Raw genomic sequence first — 10,496 nt, 5'->3', positions numbered from 1 at the left:
AGTAGAATGGGAATGAGAAAATTGTTGGGCTAAAAGGGTTCAATATCCTTCGATAAGTTGAGAAGTTCTTTTAAAAAATCAACATTTATTTCACAGGAGATCAAACAACCCTTTATAATACGAATGGGTATATAATAAAGTGCCGGAACGTATAGTATTAATTGATGATTCAATCATTTCTCTCATTTCATTCTCCAAACATAAATACGATCAACCCTCCGTAGATCGTAAAGTTTATTTAAATTTCAAAAATCCTTTAATACCTGCAGCATTTGAAAGGCAGATCGAACGCCTAAAAGTGGCCACCAATCCGCAAGGCGTCATGCGAGCTCGATAACCAACGAAGTAGTCCTCGGTTTTGTCTGGTCGGTGGCGTAGGAGAGAGGAAGAGAGCGTACGGTAGAACGATGGGGGTAGAGAAGGTTAGTTGGGTTCAGGGGCTGTACCGCGGGCACGAATCCCAGCCCATGCATACCAATCGAGCGGCAACCTAACAACGGTTAACCGCAGCCAGTCGACTCGCTGCTAATCAGAAAATCACGGTACCGCGGAAACCCCCAACGGAGGGGTTGCAAGAGAGAGCCTGCGAACCAGCACGGTCTCTCATAACGCGTCTCCCACCCCCGTTGGATGTCTTTCGCACACGTCGATCCCCGTGGCTGTCGGTGTGCTTCCGCGCGCGTAAAACGCGAAATTGTGCGACGAGTCCATGACGCTTGGGGATTCCCCGGGAGCGGACTGACTCCGCGCTAATTACGGGGTTAAATATCAAGGGGTTAAAGGGGAGCCAATGAAGCGAGCATCGATTATCGGAGTCTCATTTTCCGGACAGATTACATGTCGCGGCCAGGTAATCGGTCGGACGGATAAGCTTAAGGGTGCGAGATTGCCTCGTGGGTGCACAGGGCGGAGCGAGCAAGAGAGGGGGTGCAAATCGCGTCTCGAACAAATATTTTCTTTCCACGGTACTATTATGCGCGCTTATAAACTGGTTATTTCTTAGACTCTGCGAATTTTCAAACGACCATACTTATTTTATTATTTTATTATTTTATTAATGGAGTCAAAATTGCCCATTACAAAAAAAAAATGTATCAACTGAATTATGGTCAGCTGTACATTGTAATAATGAACAAAGTACTATATTGTCCGAATATTAATACATGTCACTGTATATGAGATCAGAAAACGGAAGGTTCATCCTAAACATTCGAGTATGAATGTAAATAATGGTCTATGGGAAAAATGATCGCTATCGCTGTACGAACCCCTGTAATTCAAATAATTTTTTAACTCGCTGTATATAGTATGCCTAGTACTCTCAAAAGTTGTTAATAACTATTAGTATAATATAACAAAGTTGACTTTGAACAATGCTTAGCGAGAGCTTCCCACTGAAATACAATAAATATTTCAATGGACGATTGAACGATGCACTAGTCGATACCCTATTGGTAAAGTGAACAACCACCCAGCCCGTAAGAGTCTTTTACCGTGGTGTCGCTCGTTTCCAATCCGCTTATAATCGCTGTCAAAGCTTCGAAACGAAATCTCCTCGGCGGGTCGGAGCTCCGGGTCGCACGTTCACAGTTTCGCTTCAGAAATCCCTTCTTTCTTTCCCCTCTCTCCTTCGACGGGCGACACAATAACGTGTCCAGTGTTACGGAAGTCGAGTCCTTAAAATTTTCTTCGCGAGCGCACCCTTTCTTCGCGCTGGCTGTGAAGTGAACGCCTGAAACACGGCTCCCACGAAGCGACGAGAAATCGACACTCGCATCGGCTACGTTTCGAGGGTGCGATCCCCTCGACTTTTCGAGAGGAGCCGGTTTGCGAGCGTCGAGTGCAACCTTGAAGAGCCTCCTTGACGGAGTAATACGTTCGCAACTAATAGATTTAGAACGGGTGAAAGGTCGCTCCATGATGACTGAAACTTTGCAGGTCTAACGGGGAATTTCTCAGTCCGAGGATCCGATGTGTATTTATTTATCTGTTTATTTATTTACGGATTGGGAAACTCGTTTGCATAGAAGTAATAATATAAATATATATTAGGTGTACAGTATTCACTCACGAGTGATATATAATGGTTATTCTTCTACCCATTTGCAATTGAAGTAAAGTAATACTTCCTCTAAAGAAATCTAAATTAATATTAAACTTACCAACAATATTCATTTCTAACTATTTTTACCGTAATGGGGTATTTTTACTACGCTTAGAGATATATTTTTTTTAATTAAATGCAAAAATAATTTACGTGGAACTGAATTGAGTAATGCATGAAACAATATAATGCATATAATTCATGCATTGCATACAATGAATATATAGTCATTGGATCAGTCGTGGTGGAGTTAATCTAGTAATATATAAAAATATTAGATCGTTCAACAAGATCCACTTATTCTTCTGCTACAGAAATTAATATGTGAAATATACCTTTAACTGCTATAAAAAGAAGGTAATCTCCCTCGTTTTTTTTATTAAATGTTGACTCAGTCTGCAGCACGTACTAATGGTATAACCTAAGTTCCTAGTATCCAGAGGTATACAGCTGATAAAATAGTAATAAATTAATTCGCTTTAATGTCGCGTTATGTGTCAGGAAAAGTTAAAAGTGCGGTTAAGAGAGTCCACATTCGCGGTGGAGTAAAAGGAAGATAGAAGTATCGAACGTCTCGGTGAGAAAGGACGTTTGTCCACGCTTACCTCCTCTTTTAAGGTTCTTGTAGCGTCCCGGAAGTACGAAATCTAATTTAACCTCCCGTCCGATCGTGGCCCTTTTCCCTGCCTGGAAATTCCCTTCCGTGGGTCTCCCGTGTAAACCGGACGTCGGCAAGAACCTTCACGATTCGAAAAACCCGCTGAGCCATCTGGGAGATCCGAGCGGAGTGCTTGATTATTTCCACAAAAGCAGAATGTAGCAGGTTGAAATTGCTTTACAAAAGTCGCAGCTTTGTTCTTTTTCAACTGCTTAGACGGAAACAGAAACTGGACGTTTGTTTTTTCTTAAGACATCATGTTTAGATTTTAGAAAAATTGGTCTCTCGAATATTTACTTCCTTGCCGCTGAAGGATGTTTTTCTCTTAATTGAAATACCACTGATCTCGTCAACCTTTTTCCCGATCTCGATGGAAATTCAAGCGATGAAGGTAAAAAGGATCCCCCTTCTGTGTGCATGGGAGGGTAGGGAAAAAAAGGGGAAAGTACGGCAGGCGTATACCGAGAAAAGTTTTCGCCAAACCGGATACAAGGAAGTTCCACCGTATTTGCGCATCCGGCGCCATAAATCTTGAACTCTTCCCGCCTTCTCGTACCCGCTGGCTAACTTACAGAGCACTCACTCTGGTCGAGGAATAAATTTGCGATCGCGCTTTTTCCAGCTCGCCGTCCTTTTCGATCGATTGTGTCTCTCTCGAGTGAAGAAGTCCGTGGTAAGACATCGATCGCGATCCTTAGAACCGAGGACACAGGGTGTAGGGTAGTCGTGGCATCTTATAGACACAGTATAACTAATTTGTAAATTATTAATGATTTTTCAAGGCATTGATAGATTTAAAGATAACTCTGGGTATCTGCTCACCCCAAACACCGAAGTGTTCTTCGTGCGTTTTTTACGTTGTTTCAGTTTGTGCAATTTTTTGAAGTCATTAAAAATACTTTATATGCAAGTGTTATATATCGTTTCTTTGCTGCTTCAGTAGCTTTAAACTCTTGATGTTCTTCTTAAGGTAACTTTTGTATGTTCACAAGCGGGCGTTTTTCAGTTTTAAGCTCTATATGAATTTGTGCTTATCTCTACACCCCCTAGTTTAGCTTTACAAACACCACCAGAATTATAAATGTTTCCGAGAAATCAATACTTTTAACGACTCTTCGCTTTACGGACTGGGCGTAGATCTAAGAGGATCGCATAATAAGATGATTAGCGGCACGTTGACAAATTGAATCCGTTCCGAATGTATTCCTTTCAACGTGCCTGTATCCCGACGTTTTCGTCATAAATATTGCATGCCGGCCAGGGATCCCCGTATCCATGGAAAATCGACGAACATTCGACAATCCTCTTCCCCCCTCCCCCCCCCTCCCCCCCAGTCTGTGCGGCTCGCGACACACCCTCGAAACATTTTCACGAGAGAAGCACGAAGAACCGATAATCTTCCATCGATCAGCATCGGGATGGAAGGAAGCTTTTCTCGAAAATGGAAATCCCGGTCGGTGAAAAAAATTACGCTCGGCCTTACATCGCTAATGGATATATAATACGCATAAAGGGGCTCATCTGAAATCGATGAAAGGATTCCGCGGAGTTCGTTCAACTAATAATTCTAAAGCCGATCAAACTGTTAGATTGATGCCGGGGTGAAAGGTCGTTTTTTCAATCGAACCTTTTCGATAGTTTTCGCATTAAATCGCAGAATAATTTTCATGGGATTTTTTTAGTATCTTCCCTTATAAAATTACAAGATGGTAGTAAATAAAGTTTTTGAACGAAATTCGTTGTAGCAAAAAGACCAGAGAGTAACGTCGTTCCTTTTACAGTACATTAAATTCAAACAAATAAATTTATAAGAAGTTTGCATTTTTGATCAGTTAGGTAATCGTCCTCGTTATCGATAACCTTTTGGAAAAATATATATTCTTTCCTTTTATATGTATGTATGTATGTTACATTTGTAAATATGGCAGAGGGTTGAGCGCAGTCGCGAAAATGGCACTAAAAAAAAAAAAAAACCAGCTAGAAGTCGAAGAAGAGTAGTTAGCAGTTATTAGCCTTTTGAACCCTTGTATCACCCTCGGAATAGTTTTTAAAAGTAAATAAAACCCAAAAGTATCAATTTTGAGTGAGTAGATACACCAGTAGATACAAAAATGAAAGTGGTAGCTGGTTTTTGGATCACTTCCTCTAACGTCTTTATTTTCAGTATCGTCGCAAGTCCCTACTGCGAAACTCGTAGGGGTAAGAACAGCACGGGGTTAGATAAGCGCCCCGACGGGAAGCCATTAACCGGAGATCGGGCTGAAAGCAAGGAGGATATTAGAGAGGCGATCGCAGCGCGATCCGGCGATTGGCTCCGATGTAATTTCGCACGGTACGGTGGCGGCACGTCGGCCGAAGGTGTTAAATTCACTGGATGTACGTCGGACGAGCCATTCTGGGGTAGCCGACAAATCCGATCGTATTTTCATCGACGCCAAATTGGCAATATCCTCGCCGGTGACGATTCCTGAATTATGCATCAGCCTCGGGGACAGTCGCTTCGAAGTTTATCCATCCCGCTCGTTTCCATCCGCAGCCTCGACCCGTTCGACTCTCTTCCACGCGGGGAGTTTTCTGCCCTCTTGCAGCTTCCACCCCCGCGACCACCCTCCTCTCGCTGGTTCCGTCCTCATCCTCCGCTTCGTAGTCCTCGACTGACGCTCTCCCCCTTCGTCGTCGCTCGCGCTCCCTTCCTTCGGACCCTTTCTCCGATGGAAACGTCACTTATTGGTCGAACGAAAGGGAGGAAAAAGAGAGGATACCCTCGAATCCGACCAATCACGGTGAACGGCTGTGATAATGTTCGCGATATCTCCCGCAGTACAGACTACGACAAAACCACCCGCCACAATGACATCCCGGAGTACGGATCCGTTACCCTTTCGAATGTTACGATACATTGCGTATCTCCTTACTTATCAAATAAAATCGTAATCCAAGATCTATTTTTATAATTAAAAGCGTAAAGGTATACCGAGAACCGAGGACCACCTCAAGATACTGCCAGAGTCGCAAAGATAATGCAAAGATAATTCCAAATTCAACTAGGACTAACTACTTTTCAAAGGTTATTATTCGATTGATTATTCGAGCAAGACAAAGGCACCGCCTCGATGAGTACTGAAATAGGAAAGGAATAATAGAGACGCGTCGTCGATTAGACGTTTCCACGAAGCAAGCAAGGAAAGTAACGAAGCGTCGCGAATGGAGGAAAAAGAGAAATCCGTCGAGGATAATCGAATCGAGCGTTTGGAAACGGCCCTTAAGCCTTTACGAGAGGGGACAGACAATGGAAGGTAAAAGTAAAGCGTCGTTCTTGGAACGGAGGGCTGCTCACCCCAATAATAAAATGATAAGAACCCTCGTCCTTAGCCCTGCGCTCCCGTTTTCCCCCACCTCCGTGCTGCTTCCTCTGGCCGGAGCCAGCTCGTATATAAATGTCGATATTATTGTAACGAAGCGCTTTTGATAGCAATTTCTCCTTCCGCGCGCTCTATTACTCAAAGAAGAGCCCAGCCAATCGGACAGTCGCAAATTCGTTGAATCAATTTTCCAATTTATGGCTACCGGCTGGCATGAACTCCAAAGAGGTAGCCAAAGATTTTCATTTAATTCTCTTTTTCTTCGTGTGATGCTAATCGACTTAACCTACCTCGATTCAACTCCTTCATTGAAATTAAACGTATAAAAATAATATAATAAAAAAGATCGCAATTCACTGTACGCGATGCAATGTACAAGACAGAAGGAGAGCTCTTCCTCTCAAAAAATAAACGAATTCCATCAATCTGTCGCAAATATTTCTTTCCTTCTCGTTTTATTCCTGTAGAAGCTAAGTCCTCGCGCGAATCACACGCCAAGCGATGCAATTACTAGTCCGCGTTCGTACGACACACCCAAGATCGAACGAAACGATGGAACCGATTCTCCGGCGATGGAGATCGATTTCCTGTTTACGACCACTGGCCGCCATTCTCTTCCGCTTCTGGAATTCCATCCGAATACCGCGGTCTCTAGCGATGGCTCGAAATCTTCGTGGAGTCGGTACAAACTTACTTGAAACGGGAACGATGACGTAAAGTCAACGATAATTGCGAGATTCGAGATTCAAGTCGCCAATTCAAGTAAACGATAGTCCTATTCGCCAAAAGTGAAACACTGTTTTAGTACAGTAAGATTTATTCACGAGTTAATTGGCACATTAGTTTCGTCGATGGAACTTTCACTTTTTGAATGAGATACGATAAATTTTTAAACAGAAATTGTGTTATGGCATTTTCCCGAGGCCATGGCCATTAATCTTCATTTGGTCTGTTACACTGCCATCCATGTCGAGAAAGGCATCGCCTGTTTTGGATCCTCGCGAAGTCTATACGAATTTTGACTTGGACTCTCTCTAAAAAAAATTAATCGCGTGTGCATCGCGAGTGTCGCGTGTCCGACCAGGTTCCTTCGTCGTATCCAGAAGCACAGAAAAGCGAGTAGAACGTTCGATCGTATCTGAAACTTCTAGTTGCATAGTTTTGGCGACTTCTCAGTCTTCCTCACTATAACTGGACCACGTAAAACGAATTTGAGACGAAAGCGCAACGTTGGACATGCGACAGAGGACACACACGAGCGACTGGTTCGATCGCCATACGTCTCTTCTTCTTCTGACCATTGGAGCAGTCGTGGACGAGAGTAAAGCGTTACAAATTTTGATGGTTGCTCGACAGATCGTAAAACCGGGAGCAGGCGATCGAATCGGCCAGATATAGTTGACGACCATCGATCCTGAGACCGAATATCATTATGTTATAGACTTCGTCGAAAACTGGGATGCATTCTCTGCTCCGTGGTCCTTGCTTTTCCTTCCCTGAGAAATTAACGAAAGCGTTTACTACGAAAATAACTGACCTGCACACGAGTCGATTATATATGTAACGCTCTCGAGAAATGAGCTCGGAGAAATGTTTGCATTCGTTAAATCGAGTTTTAAAAAATATCACCTTACAGGGGATGATGAGATGAAACTTTTCTATATTTACAGTTTATTCATAGGATGCTTAATTTTGACAATAAAAATTGAAAAGTTTGAAGATTGTTGCAAAACTTGAACTTTAGGAAAAAGGTCTTCTAAGTTTTCAATTTTTATCTCTGAGACTAAAGGTCGTATGAATAATCTGTAAATATAAAAAAGTTCCGTCTTATCATTCCCTATAAGTTGATATTTTTTTTAATTCACACCTCTACGACTCTTAAAATTTCCCGCAAAAATCGTCCCGCAGTCAAAGAGTTACCTGTTATACTTACACGCAGCATGTTCTCGCGAGCAAATCAAGCTTCAAGACCTCTTCGAGCAGCTATTCCCAAGCAAATCTCCGACGTGTAAATGCAATTTAACCTTGGTACGCAGAGGAAACGACGTGACTTTAGAAGAGAAAATGTCATCGTCGCGAGGAGGGTTACTTCTTCTTCTTCTTGTTTTTTCTCTTGCTAGGATCGCAAGCCTTATCCATCCGGCAGATCTGCTTCTCTTGCGGGCAGTAATGCGGTTGTCTGGGACAGACATACTTCTCCTTCCCGGGACATGGTGGCATCGTGATCTTTTGCGGTGGTTCTTGCTTCACCTCGTGACAAGGACAAGGACCAGGATGCATTTTTGGCGGCGGTGGACAAGGACAGAGTACCACCGGCTCGGTCGGTGGTTTCGGCAGAGGCGGCGGGACACAGACTTCCTTCTTCTGTTTTTTAAAAGAATCGACTTGTTCACACGGCTCGTCTTCGCGTGTCGATTCGAGCACGTCTGGACAGGGTGTAGGCGTAGCGAACTTCGGATCAGGACACTTCACCACGCCATACTGCATCTTCGGCGGAGGAGCGACACGAGGGAGTTCGCATTTTCCCCTTGGGATACAAATGTCTGGACACACTTCCTTCTTTTTCTTCGTCTTCTTCTTTTTCTTCGTGTCTTTTCTCATCTGATCCTCGCATACAGGTCTCTTCGTGTCGCAATCGCTTTTCTTTTCGCAAGACTTGACGCACGAACCCTTCGTCTTGGTTTTGCACAGATCATCCATGGATTTACACTTTGAAGTGTTGTTGGACTTAGGTGGCTTTCCCAGGAATACGCAGCTAATGTGTAGCCTTCTGCGACGAACGTCTCCGAGCGGAAGGAGCCGAAGAGGAGATCCGCAATACGTGGACATTCTTCTTTTCTTCGTTCCTTTTCCGCTGTTATTACATTTAGGGCAAGACGGAACATCCTTGGGGCAGGTTGCTTGCTCGTATCGAGGGCAAGGTGGGCAAGGTTTTGGGCACGGAGGTGGCGGAGGCGGCTCGGGGCACGGGCAAGGGCAGCAAGGAGGCGGCGGTGGACACGGTGGAGGCTTTGGATGTTCTGGACACGGCGGACAAGGCGGACAGACTGCCGGCGGGGGCGGTGGTGGACACGGTAACGGTCTAGGGCATGGAATCGGTGGTGGACACGGCGGACAAGGCGGTGGTGGCGGGCAGCAAGGTGGCGGACATGGAAGCGGACATGGACAGGGCTCGCAAGGCGGCGGGGGTGGGCATTCTTTTTGCGGTGGGCATTCGGGACACTTCGGAGTTCTAGGGCACGTAGGCAGAGGTGGCGGAATAGGCGGTGGGCATGGCGGAGGGCACTTCGGAAGCTTTGGCAACGGAGGTGGCGGTGGAGGAGGTGGCGGCGCAGGGATCTTCCGACATTTTGGAAGTTTCGGTAGCTTCGGTGGCGGAGGACACTTTCGGTAGCATATCTTCGGTGGCGGAGGCTTCTCCGGTGGTTTGGGACACGGTAAAGGGCAAGGTGGTGGACACGTTTGGGCCAGCTGCGCGCACTTCGGATTCTTGGGCCGTGGACGACAGCAAGGCGGACTGGGTGGGACGCACTTCTCTAGCGAAGGGCACGGTTTTCGTCGTTCGTAGGGTTGTCTGCACGATCCTCTTTGTTGGTTCTGACCGCTCTTCGGCGAATCCGGTGCGAACTTGGATGCACCGGAATCACATGGCGGGGGTTTCGAGGGTCTATCCCCGCAGTCGCGATTCATCATGGTCACGGTGTTTCGAAAAAATCTCTGCTGCTGGCCCAGGTATTTAGTCAACTCTTTCGACAAGGAAACGATTCTTACGGGTTCCCTCGACGCGGTGGTGAAATTTCTCGCGCAAACGAGACCCATGTTAAACGTCTTCGACGTCGTTCCTCTCAATGAACCAAACGAACTGTTCGCGTACGAAGATCTCAAGCTGTACTGGTTCTTCGGTGGAAGGAGATTCGGGAATGACACCGTTCTATCGTACCAACCGGTTCGATCGTACTTGGCCTACGATGCAGAGAACAGAGACATTTTGATCGATACAGTTTGACTGTTCACCCTCTGATCCGCCGCTATTTCCACATACCCTCTGTCTCTCACCCGGCATACCTAACAACACTTTTTCGTTTTGCACGGTTTCTTGGGTGGACACTTTATGCAGAACGGCTTCTTCTCGGCTTTAGGTTTCGAGGGGTAGCCCGGTGGACCCAAGGGCTTACAGGGGCCCTTTGGCGGATGACAAGGACTCTTCTCCGGCCAGCACGGCGGATCCTCTCCGCAGTCGGGCTCGCCCAATCGGAACTCCCCCTTTCTCACACCCTGGATATGAGATCGCGCTGCTTTATTTCGTGCTTTGTCGTTTTTGTCCTGTTTGTTTGAGCAACGCCTTGCCTCTCGCCTGGCCCACCTCCCTCCT

Source organism: Hylaeus volcanicus, chromosome 8, assembly GCF_026283585.1.
Source record: "Hylaeus volcanicus isolate JK05 chromosome 8, UHH_iyHylVolc1.0_haploid, whole genome shotgun sequence".
In the NCBI taxonomy this organism is placed as follows: Eukaryota; Metazoa; Arthropoda; class Insecta; order Hymenoptera; family Colletidae; genus Hylaeus; species Hylaeus volcanicus.
The sequence above is the reverse complement of the archived record's forward strand: the minus strand, read 5'-3'. Positions refer to the sequence as shown.